This window comes from Macrobrachium rosenbergii, chromosome 25 (genome assembly GCF_040412425.1).
Source record: "Macrobrachium rosenbergii isolate ZJJX-2024 chromosome 25, ASM4041242v1, whole genome shotgun sequence".
NCBI lineage: Eukaryota > Metazoa > Arthropoda > Malacostraca > Decapoda > Palaemonidae > Macrobrachium > Macrobrachium rosenbergii.
In genome coordinates this window covers 35,594,548-35,606,909 of record NC_089765.1, presented here as the reverse complement: position 1 = coordinate 35,606,909, position 12,362 = coordinate 35,594,548, and the positions used below count along the sequence as shown (strand labels likewise).

General features: G+C 38.6%; 1 long non-coding RNA gene across 1 annotated transcript in view; it reads right to left on the bottom strand.

Moving 5' to 3' along the window:
- The window catches only part of LOC136852560 (uncharacterized), a 364,973-nt gene that overhangs the window by 192,849 nt on the left and 159,762 nt on the right, over positions 1 to 12,362 (bottom strand). The window lies entirely within an intron of this gene.

Genomic DNA, 12,362 nt, shown 5'->3' with positions numbered 1-12,362 from the left:
CACATGTATGTATATATATATATATATATATATATATATATATATATATATATATATATATATATATATATATATATACATATGTGTGTGTTTACATGTGTTCACAAATTTTAAACCATAAATTTCATTTAATATCAAATTTACTTTACCTCGGGAATAACTTACTCCTACGGGGAATTAAAAGTGATACATGGTAAGCAACCAGTGGGATTCGACCTGCCGCCTGGCTGGGAAACAACTAAAATACAGTGACTACGACCACTGAAGTATGTGACGAAAATTCATATACATATACATACACACACACATATATATATATAATATAAAATTATTAACACACACACACACACACACACACACACACACACACACATATATATATATATATATATATATATATATATATATATATATGTGTGTGTGTGTGTGTGTGTGTGTGTGTGTGTGTGTGTGTGTGTGTGTGTGTGCTTTAACTTACCGAAACACGCAATACAAATGTAAAGATGTAATTCGTTGAAAAAATGCGTTACAAAGTTATGAATCCTGACCAAATTTGTCTCTAGTTTTTCAAGATATTTTTCAGAAGACTAATACATACAGGGAGAAATTTCCCTTATCGAGCAAGTGTGACACCACACACGAACATACATACACCCGGCTGAAAAATATTAGCAAGTGACGGGATAAGGAGGAGCCGTCGCATTATTTATGACCGATGTCAGAGTTCCATTAAACACCTCGTTTTCCAAACAAGTGGACTCGCACCTTTGCTATTAAGCCAAACAATGACATTCCTCCTTTTGAAATAAATATACTTAATTTATATATTCCTAGAGTGATATTAATATTCTTTTCAAACACTTTTTTTTAAATAAAACTGAATTAAAATATACTTCTTCCTATTATATTATTAGACTAAACCAGCTTTTAGCAACCCGTCGAACTGACAGCATGACTGATTATACTAAAACGAATGAAAAGCGAATTTTTCTCCTTTAGATATCGTTCGCACGTTTTAAGCTGTACTAATCTTTTTCGCTGTGATTTTCCACCTTGACCAGTTTAAAAATTAACACATGACTGACACGGCATTTGGTACGCACAGCTTTCTGTATTGTCGGAGAACTTCTTTACAAATGTTTTTTCCCTGTATTAATGTTCTCAGGGAGATATAGTTATAATGAAAATGTTTTTGGGTTATATGATTTCTCTTTTGTTATTACTATAAGTTTGATTTTGCCGCTCGTAAAGCAGTTTAATAAAGTATGAGAATACTTAAATAACTTTATTATATATATATATATATATATATATATATATATATATATATATATATATATATATATATATATATATATATATATTATACATACATACAAGCACAGCACATTTATATATATAATGTATGTATTTATTTACACATACATTGTATATATACATACATACACACACACACACACACATATATATATATATATATATATATATATATATATATATATATATATATATATATATATATATATATATCAAGCAAAATAACTTGCCAACCTTTAAAAAAGAAGAAGAGGAGGAGGAGAAAGAAGAAGGAGAGAAAAGAAGAAGGGGTAGATGAACAGGAGGCAAACTGATTGAATATTTGTTCTTTTGTTCATATATGAAAAAAAAAGAAATTAGCATTTAAATACCATTAATTCAGAAGTTTCGTTTTTTGTGTACATTCACAGGTATTATTGCGTCCCAGAAAGCAAGTACTGGTAATAAGTAGAGAAGCTGACCGCCAAATTTTGAAGATACACAAGCATTATCCTAGAGAGAAGAGAGAGAGAGAGAGAGAGAGAGAGAGAGAGAGAGAGAGAGAGAGAGAGAGAGAGAGAGAGAGATGACTCTTAACTGATTTGTTGTCACTCCAAGTAAAGAACAGTACTGTCTCCTCATACAGGCAAGTAACAGAGGACCAACATTATGGTCAAATTTAAATGTTCCACACTGAATTGTGATGCTCCCCAAAGTCACTCTCAAGAAACAATCTAAAGGTATTGAAAGCATTATAATAACCAAGGTTAAATTCAAGAAATAACACACACGAATAAATGAGTGCAACACACATGCACAGACACATAGATATACACAGTATGTGTATATATATATTACATATACTGTATATACATATGTACACATTACATATGTGTGTGTACATATATATATATATATATATATATATATATATATATATATATATATATATATATATATATATATATATATATATAAAACTGAACCAGTAACAAGAGAGCAGGCCATAATATATTGCAGCATATGACAGTAACAGATCAATGAGATTAGTGAGAAAATTCATAAAATCTATTATATAAAATAATAGTTTATTTATAAAGGAAGTAAACAGATATGTGAAACAAAGAAATAAATCCAACTAATACATGGAGGAGTTAAATTAATAAATATACAATCTTAAGCAAGTCAAGGACATGGGTTACGAAGCACACAGTCACCTTCCCCCGACAAACAACTCCTGAATCCCCCATAAAATGATTTCCCAAATTTTCACCGCCCCCTTTAAAAAAAGGGTAAGGGGGTGGGGTGGGGGGGAGACCATGACCAACGTCCTACAGAACACGAACATGAATCACAGCGCTGCACAGAGCGGAGTGAGGACCCACTCCATTCGGAAAAAAGTCCGGGGAAAGTGGTAATGATTCTCAGTCCAGTGGCGGGAGTAGTGGTGGTGCTTCTCGGGCCAGTATCCTGCCCTTGAGAACAACCCCTTTTACAACCCGTGTGTAGAGGATCTCTTTACGGACCCTTGTCACATATATCATAACTGTAACGTGTAAAGGATATTGGAAGGGTATTATCCCGCCTTTCATGCCCTCCTTGTGCCCCTCCTCTAGAAGCCCCAGCTCCCATTTTGTAAATGTTCTCCTCTTACTCCGCAGGACCTATACCCCATGCCCCATTCGTCCTCACTCCCATCCCACGTAACACCCTCCCCCCCTTAATTCCAACCCTTCTTAAAAAGGGGAAAAAGGATAAGGGGGAAATGAGGGTGGCCGATATAATCCTGCGTCAATAGAAAGGAAGGAGAGAGAGAGAGAGAGAGAGAGAGAGAGAGAGAGAGAGAGAGAGAGAGAGAGAGAGAGAGAGAGAGAATCCATCCCATTTTATTTCATGGTTCTAGTTTTGATACCTTAGGTTTCATCACTATACTCAAAAGCCGTCTTCAAATTGCAATATTCTTTCCAAAGGGCATAAATCTACACTCGACATAATGACTGATGGCTAAAATATCTAAGTCTTATTTTTGTAAAAATCCTAATAAGGGATATAAATATATCCTTGTCTATTTGGTGTTCCAATTACGTCAAGAAAAAGAAGACTGAATGAAGATTTACGAGTTTAATCAAGTAACAATTTCGAAGGTTCTACTTCAAACGTCACAATAATAATATTGATAACGTAAATCTGTAATATATGCCAAGAGATCGAATAAATACACATATAATAAATATACTGCTGGTTTCTTTCAGCACCAACTTTTTGGTGGGAATATGAATACGACATAACTTGGAACTGCCCTAATTACTACTTACTGAAGTAAAGTGAAGTGTTCATGAACGTTTTTAATATCTGTTAAAGCCTTATGGGTACAAATACGTATGTTACACTGGCCCACAATGTAATCAGTATAAACGCATGCAAGTTTATATATATATATACACACAAACATATATATATATATATATATATATGTGTGTGTGTGTGTGTGTGTGTGTGTGTGTGTGTGTGTGTGTGTGTGTGTGTGTGTGTGTGTGTGAGAGAGAGAGAGAGAGAGAGAGAGAGAGAGAGAGAGAGAGAGAGAGAGAGAGAGGAAAGTCAAAACTAAAGTTTTGTTCTTCAATGAAGTAGAAACTCAAGTTTTGTTCTTCAAGGGCAAAAGTTTTGCCGCGGTTGGTCGCCATTTCAGTGTAAATGAGAGCACAGTGAGATATATCAAGAAGAAAGAGGCGGAGATACGCAAGGCTGTGAGTATGAGCTACTTCGGTATTGCAAAGACAGTTGCAACAGAGAGAGAGAGAGAGAGAGAGAGAGAGAGAGAGAGAGAGAGAGAGAGAGAGAGAGAGAGAGAGAGGGAGGTTCCAAAATGATTTGATTAAAAACAGGGTCCTGAATGGAATGTGGCAATGGCTGATGTAATGCATACAATACCGTGCCGAAGGGATCGGTGATAAGCAACTGCAGATACTCGTACTAGTCCAAAAATCTGAAAGTTTTTACAGGAAGAGACACTGAGTAAAAGTGAACGAGAATGAAGCTGCTGTGACGGTAAATGAGAACCAGGAGAATGAAGTAATGAATAATAATGCAGAGAGAGAGAGAAAATGAAATATGTTCATTTTACGTGTATTTGGTAGTACATATATCGGATGATAACACGTAACAAGTGATTAGTCACAAGTTGGAAGTAAGGAGGGTATCAATTTTGTCCAGAACATAAACAAGAAGCCCGTAGAGGGTGAAATATATCAACGAATTCTTTTACACTTGTCCTTTTTTTCATTCGCATATGATGTCGGAGCTTGGTTACGAACTGAACAGTTGTAATGCACATATCAATGAACGTATTCTAACACCGAAGTAAAAACAGAATAAAAATAAAAATGAAAATCTCGTTTTATACTGATTAAATGAGAAACTTGATGAAACCCTGAGAGAAGAGTCTCAAAGCATCTCGTTCTAAATGGATTACGAGACTTTTAGCTACTCTAAAGAAGCACGGACAAAAGTATAGGGCTTCCTGGTTACTTATCACAATAATCAACAACTAAACATATGGTTATCATTACAAAAGAAACATCTACTACGTACTAACAGAGACACGGGGTTATAAAGAAAAATACACGAGAAATCCAAGTAAGTAAAATAATCATGTAATTATGATGAAGATGCCAGTTTAAAAGAACTCGAAGGTGTAAGGAGAAAAAATGAAGTGACCACTGACTTAACACAAAATTCTAAGTCATGCAACAATCAGTATTCATATTTTAAAAATTCTAAACCAACGACAAAGTGATAAACATCCACTTTTAATTGCTTCTCCGTCACATCCTTAAGCAACCCCTTCCCAGAAAATGATTCCCCCTCCCCCCACCTCTGATGGGGGAACTGTTCCCAGGTGCCCATCCAAAGGAGGCCTTTCTGGCTGTGTAAATACGAGATCATTCTCAGCCACTATTTCTCTCGGCTCTCCTTCGCCACATTACAATCAAAAGGGTTTAATACCGAATTATGACCTTCGCTCCCCGCATATAAAGTGGGCTTATTTGTTTGTCGAGCCATTTTGGAGTTATAATTTTTCCCTCTCTCTCTCTCAAGCTTCTGCATGATAAATAAGAGCCGCCTGAAGCTTTCTCCTCTTACACCAAGCGCCGACATTTAAGAAATTAGAGCTATGTGAATCTTTCCTCACACCTCTCTCTCTCTCTCAAGCCTATGAATGTTAAATAAGATAAGAGGCCCTAGACTCTCTCTCTCTCTCTCTCTCTCTCTCTCTCTCTCTATGAATCAGGTAAAATGAGAATCTCTCTCCCTCTCAAGCCTGAGTGGTAGGTAAAATAGAGAAGCCTATGAATGGCAGAATGGCAGGTAAAATAGAGAATTCTCTCTCTCTCTCTCTCCTGAAAAATAAAACAGAGAATTCTCTCTCTCTGAACCCTATGAATGGCTCTCCCTCTCAAGCCTGAGTAGTAGGTAAAATAGAGAATTCTCTCTCTCTCTCTCTGAAGCCTATGAGTGGTAGGCATGAATAGGTAAAATAGAGAATCTCTCTCTCTCTCTCTCTCTCTCTCTCTGAAGCCTATGAATGGCAGGTAAAATAGAGAATTCTCTCTCTCTCTGAAGCCTATGAATGGCAGGTAAAATAGAGAATTCTCCCTCTCTCTGAAGCCTATGAATGGCAGGTAAAATAGAGAAAAATAGAGAATTCTCCTCTCTCTGAAGATTCTCCTCTCTGGAGCCTATGAATGGCAGGTAAAATAGAGAATTCTCCTCTATGTAAAATAGAGAAATCTCTCTCTCTCTCTCTGAAGTGAATGGGGTAAAAAAAGAGAATTCTCTCTCTCTCTCTCTCTGAAGCCCAGGTAAAATAGAGAATGGCCTATGAATGGCAGGTAAAAAGAGATTCTCTCTCTATCTCTCTATGAATCTCTCTCTCTCTATGAATGGGCAGGTAAAATAGAGAATTCTCTCTCTCTCTCTGAAGCCTGGAAGGTAAAAAGAGAATATGAATGGTAGGTAAAAAAGAGAATTCTCTCTGAAGCCTATGAATCTGAAAAAGCTCTATGAATGGTAAAATAGAGAATTCTCTCTCTCTCTCTGGTAAAATAAAAAGAGAATCTCTCTCTCTCTCTGAAGCCTATGAATGGCAGGTAAATAAGAGAATCTCTGAAGCCTCTCTCTCTCTATGAAGCCTATAGAGAATCTCTCTCTCTCTGAAGTGAAGGTAAAATAAGAGAAGCCTATGAATCTCTCTCTCTCTCTGAAGCCCAGGTAGAGAATCTGAAGCCTATGAATGGCAGGTAAAATAGAGAATTCTCTCTCTCTCTCTCTCAGCCTATGAACTATGAATGGCAGGTAAAAAGAGAATTCTCTAAATCTGAATGAATGGCAGGTAAAATAGAGAATTCTCTCTCTCTCTCTCTGAAGCCTATGAATGGCAGGTAAAAAAGAGAATTCTCTCTCTATCTGAAGCCTATGAATGGCAGGTAAAATAGAGAATGAATGGCAGGTAAAATAGAGAATTCTCTCTCTCTCTCTCTATGAATCTCTCTCTCTATCTGAAGCCTATGAATGGCAGGTAAAATAGAGAATTCTCTCTCTCTGAAGCCTATCAAATCAAACCCATGAATGGCAGGTAAAATAGAGAATCCATGAATGGCTCTCTCTCTCTGAAGCCTATGAATGGCAGGTAAAAAGCCTCTGAAGCCATGAATCAAATAAAGCCATAAGAGAATTTTCTCTGAAGCCTAGGAATGGTAGGTAAAAAAGAGAATCTCTCTCTCTCTCTCTCTCTCTCTCTCTCTCTCTCTCTCTCTCTCTCTCACACACACCTTTGAATGTTGTAAACAATGCACAGGCACCTTAATCTCTCTCCTTTCCGGCTTCTACATATCAAATCAAACCGGAACCACCTAAATCTCTCAGGCTTCTCTCTGTGTCAAATAAAATTAAGGATTTTGGCCAAGATTAAAAAAAGAAAAAGTTTTTCAACATCATCCACATCCCCTGCGTATGACCAGGTACACAAATAGGAACGGGCTGGATGTTTGTACAGGCAAAGGATAAGGGTTCCCAAAATGACGAGCCTTGGTTACGTGGGCCCGCATATTTCGGTTCCACTTTGGATTATTTGTGTAAAGAAGGTTTTACCATCAAAGAGCCATGGACTTATCATTACGAGGGTTTCTTTTCTATCGTCTTTCGTGCGAATTAGAAGCCAATATTTATTTCGGTAAAGCTGAGTTACCCATTTTATGCCAGGACAAGCTAGGTTTAGTGTGGATTAGTTGCCTTACTTTAAAAAAAAAAATCCAGTCTAGTAAAATTCATGAGTCACAAATGCCAAAATAACTAGACCAACTGTTGTAAGCTTTTACCCTCATACTACGAGGTAACTGATTGTACTGGTAAGCGAAATACTGTATCCTAAAAGCTAATAGACTTTGCTTTGTTTACCTATTAAATTAAATGGCAACCCAAAGACGTAAACAGCTACTAAGTGACTAAGTTTCCTAAATTTCATAATAATAAAATTATCCTGAGACAAAAATACATATGGCAATGTGTAATTTATCCCACATCGTTCAGTCTGGTATAACAACTTGCAATACACATTACACTCTGCTTAAGGGTTAGAATTCAGGTCGCAAGAGCCCCTCATCAATTAAAGCACTTAGTTATGAAGTTCTGAACTGATAATATGTTGTAGGAATGACAGAAAACTGATGGCACACACTTAGTAGCGAGGGAAGGCCAGAAAGCCGATAGCGCACTCTTAGTAGCTAAGGAAGGAACGACAGCCACTGGCTCACTTCCAGTTGCGAATGAAGGAAGGAAAACTAATACCACACACTCGGTAATACAGAAAAGACGGGGAGACACTGGCTCACTCTTAGCAGCGAAGGAAGGATGGAAAGCTGGTGACAATTTTAGAGCACTTAGCAGCCACTGAAGGTCGGAAAGCCGATAGCGCGCTATTAGCAGCAACAGAACAACAAAACCCATAAGGATTCATAGCAGCGAAGGATGTACGGAAACTGTAGGTTACTTTCTTAATATCGAAGGAATGGTGCTAAGTCGATAATACATTTTTGATGGCAAAGGTGGAAGAAACGGAGAGTGCACCTTCTGTAGCGATGGATGAAAGGAAAGAAAACAATACATCAACAGTAGCAAAGGAAGTTAGGAAAACTTATGATACTCTATTAACACCGAAGGAAAAAAAAACCCTGGTGCACTACTGGAAGTGAGTGAAGATTTGAAACTCTACAGAGGCGAAAGAAGGAAGGAAAGCTGATGATATACTGTCAGATTGTTACGAAGGAAGAGGGAAGGAAGGAATGGAACGAAAGCAATTATTAAACTATATGGTGTACTAACAGCACCAAGCGTCACAAATCTACATTACCGCCCGACTCACAAAACAATCATCTGAATGCAGAGAACTATGACGAAAAGGAATTAACAACTTCCATGGGGTTGTTCAGAAAATGCAGAGTGCAAGCTAACGAAGACAATTCAACAAAATTAACAAAATTAACAAAATGAAGATGAAACTCGGACACCAGGTCCCTGACAGATAAGGCCAGAAAACACCTGCCTCCACATCTGAGTACTGTAAAAATGCAAAGCATAGGAAATGTTAAGATCTATCTATGAGGTAATATTGAAATAACGAGCTTGTCGGCACTATTGTCTCCCCTACCCTCCCGATATTCTACCTACCCCGCCCGCACCCGGGGTGGACAAACAGGTTTGCAGGAGGAGAGTGGATGTCTCCCCTACCCTCCCGTTCCCCTACCTACCCCGCCCACGCCCGGGGCGAACAAACTGTTTTGAAGGGTGTGGGTGGCACGTCTCCCCTACTGTCACCCGGGGGAGGACAAACAAGATTCAGTCGGATTTTATTATTACAGATAAGGCCCACTTTCATTTTGGAGAGAGAGAGAGAGAGAGAGAGAGAGAGAGAGAGAGAGAGAGAGAGAGAGAGAGAGAGAGAGAGAGAGAGAGAGTATCTGCATATAACGGGAAAAATGGGGGACATAAAGCAAAATAAAAGAGGTTCTGCTAATTTCCAACTTACGAGAGTAAATGCTAAGCGTTCGTGAGAGAAGACTTTACCAGAGCGAGGTGACCCAAGGCACCCAACCATGGAACCCCATAAACAGGTCACGCCCAAAATTTCTGGTGTTGCAATGTATGTCGGAAGATCAATCGTATGTTGCAATGGAATATCGAAAGAGCAATTGTACATTGTAAAAAGTCAAAAGGTCCTGAAAATTTGTTACAAATTTTTTTCTTTACAGTTGTCATTATTATTTTAGTGATCAATGAAAACGACAGTTCATGCTTAACTACACAACTTCGATAAAATATGGAAAAAATGACGATGATCATGATGGTACAGTAATACACAAATCAATCTGTAACGCAAATACTGTTTAGCCACAGATGTTGAACAGTGACCTATGATCTTTATCAGAGAAGACTGTAAGACCATACTGCAATCTATCAATTTTAAGTACCATGAAGTATAATACAAAAATATAACGTAGCATACAACGCAGCCTTGATAATTCCATGGAATTTCAATATGCCCCAATATAGCATAGCATAAACGGTTGAATGATTGACTGATTTATAGATCTTAGGCATACACACCAAGCACTGGGGCAACTATGGCCATTCAGCGCTTAAAATCAAATATCAATTTAGCTCTTAGCAAAGTCTTAATTTCGAGTCCTTTGCGATTTAAATGTTATTTCATCTCTCAGTAATTACACAATGAAGTAGCAACAACAGTTAAAAGTTACTTTCCGGGCCTCTAGAAAATCAAACCATCCCATTTACAGGACAATCCAGCATAAAGCCAAGAGCAAGCCGACCCTCTCACTCCAAACAAACACAAAACTTGAAGCGGAATGAATGATGGCTTTGGAGAGAGAGAGAGAGAGAGAGAGAGAGAGAGAGAGAGAGAGAGAGAGAGAGAGAGAGAGGCTTGTATTGGGGTGGGTGAAGGAGTGAGGGAGATATCGGCAGGGATGGGAGGAGGGGGTTGGAGAAATGAGGGCTGAAAGCCTCATTGAAGGGACGGGTGAAATGGGGCATCGAATTTCATTCCGTTCCATTGGCCGGGTCCTCTGCAAACACAGGAGACAGATAGATGGATCCGTCCTTTCCCCGTTTTTCTCCTGTCGCAAGGACCCAGGTCATTGTCAGTACAAACACTCCAAGGGGACACGGGAAAACGACACTTCACGCTGATGGCCGCGTGTTGACACAAGGTCAAACGGTATGTATTAGTTTCTAAAAGGTTCTCTCGTGACAACGATGACCACCTGTATGCCTGCCTACCTGCCCTAGATATTCCATTCTCTTACACCCATCAATTATCTCTCTCTCTCTCGTTTTCTTCAAGTTCTCTGATGATAACGATGACCACCCGTATGTCTACCTGGTCTTGATATCCTTCCATAACCATTCGCCCCTGACTCGCCCCCCCCCCCCCCTCTACCTCCCAATCCATTTTTTTCTGTATTAGTTTCTACGACAATGTTGACCACCTGCATAAAACAAAACTGTCTTATTCATACTCTTTCTTTCCACCATCTCTCTCGCCTTCTCTTTATCTCCATAGTACTCAAGGCCAATGTATGTATGTATGTATGTATGTATGTATGTATGTATGTATGTATATATAAATTATATCTCTCTCCCTAGCACTCTGCTGGCCGCGAGTTCGAATCTCCGACCGGCCAATGAAGACTAAGAGGAACTTATTTCTGGTGATAGAAATTCATTTCTCGCTATAATGTGGTTCGGATTCCATAATAAGCTGTAGGTCCCGTTGCTAGGTAACCAATTGGTTCTTAGCCACGTAAAATCTAATCCTTCAGGCCAGCCCTAGGAGAGCTGTTAATCAGCTCAGTGGTCTGGTTAAACTAAGCTATACGTACTCTCTCTCTCTCTCTCTCTCTCTCTCTCTCTCTCTCTCTCTCTCTCTATATATATATATATATATATATATATATATATATATATATATATATATTTCTGACTCACGTCGGGATCGAACCCAGGTCTCTCAGGTATAGGGCGTTACCCACTGGGCCATACAAGTCTAAAAGAAGTTGGAACCTGAGAGCAACTGCACCCAAGGAATTACCTGGGCAAGCTAACTGCTGAGTCGGGAAGTTGGGGAAAACTCGCTGGTATGCAACAGATTGCTTGCCCAGGTAATTTTTTATCTCAGGTTCCAACTTCTTTAGACTTGTATGGCCCAGTGGGTAACGCCCTTGCTTTCCACCTGAGAGACCTGGGTTCGATCCCGACGTGAGTCAGAAATTTATTTCTGTTCCACACGTGATTGTGTGTTGATGATTTCTATATATATATATATATATATGAGAGCCTCGATGGCTCAGTCGGTTACAGCAGCAGCTTGGACTTCGTAGATCGGGTTCAATCCCGCAAGCCGGCTGATAGACACTTTGACTATCCGTGTAGACATCCCGGGATTATATATGTAATCAACGGATAGGTTTGCTTAAAAAGCAAATGGATGTTACAGACTAAATACACACACAAAACAAAGCCACTACAACACCTTCTAAAAACATAACAAACATCTCTCGTCTCGAACGCTCGCCATACCCGCGCAATAACTTCTCGCTGCTGGGAAGAAAGGGCGTTGGGTCTGGTATGATACATGAAACATACGTACCGGGGTCTAAGCGATGTCAGGCAGGGCAGCCGATCGAGACCACAGGTCTACCCAAAGCCAAATCAAAAGTCCTTCAAAGAAGGCATCGTGCTTACCCCATACAAAAATGGGAATAAAAGCACGTTAAAAGAAAAAGAAGAAGAAGATATATATATATATATATATATATATATATATATATATATATATATATATATATGCTTCTTCGTCACTTATACACGATTGACTTTTTTTATTCACAAATATTAAGCCAAATATATCGCTTACTATTAAATTCACTGTAACCTGGGAATAACTTGCGCCCAACTGGAATCATAACTGATAAATGCTTCTGCGACGCAGA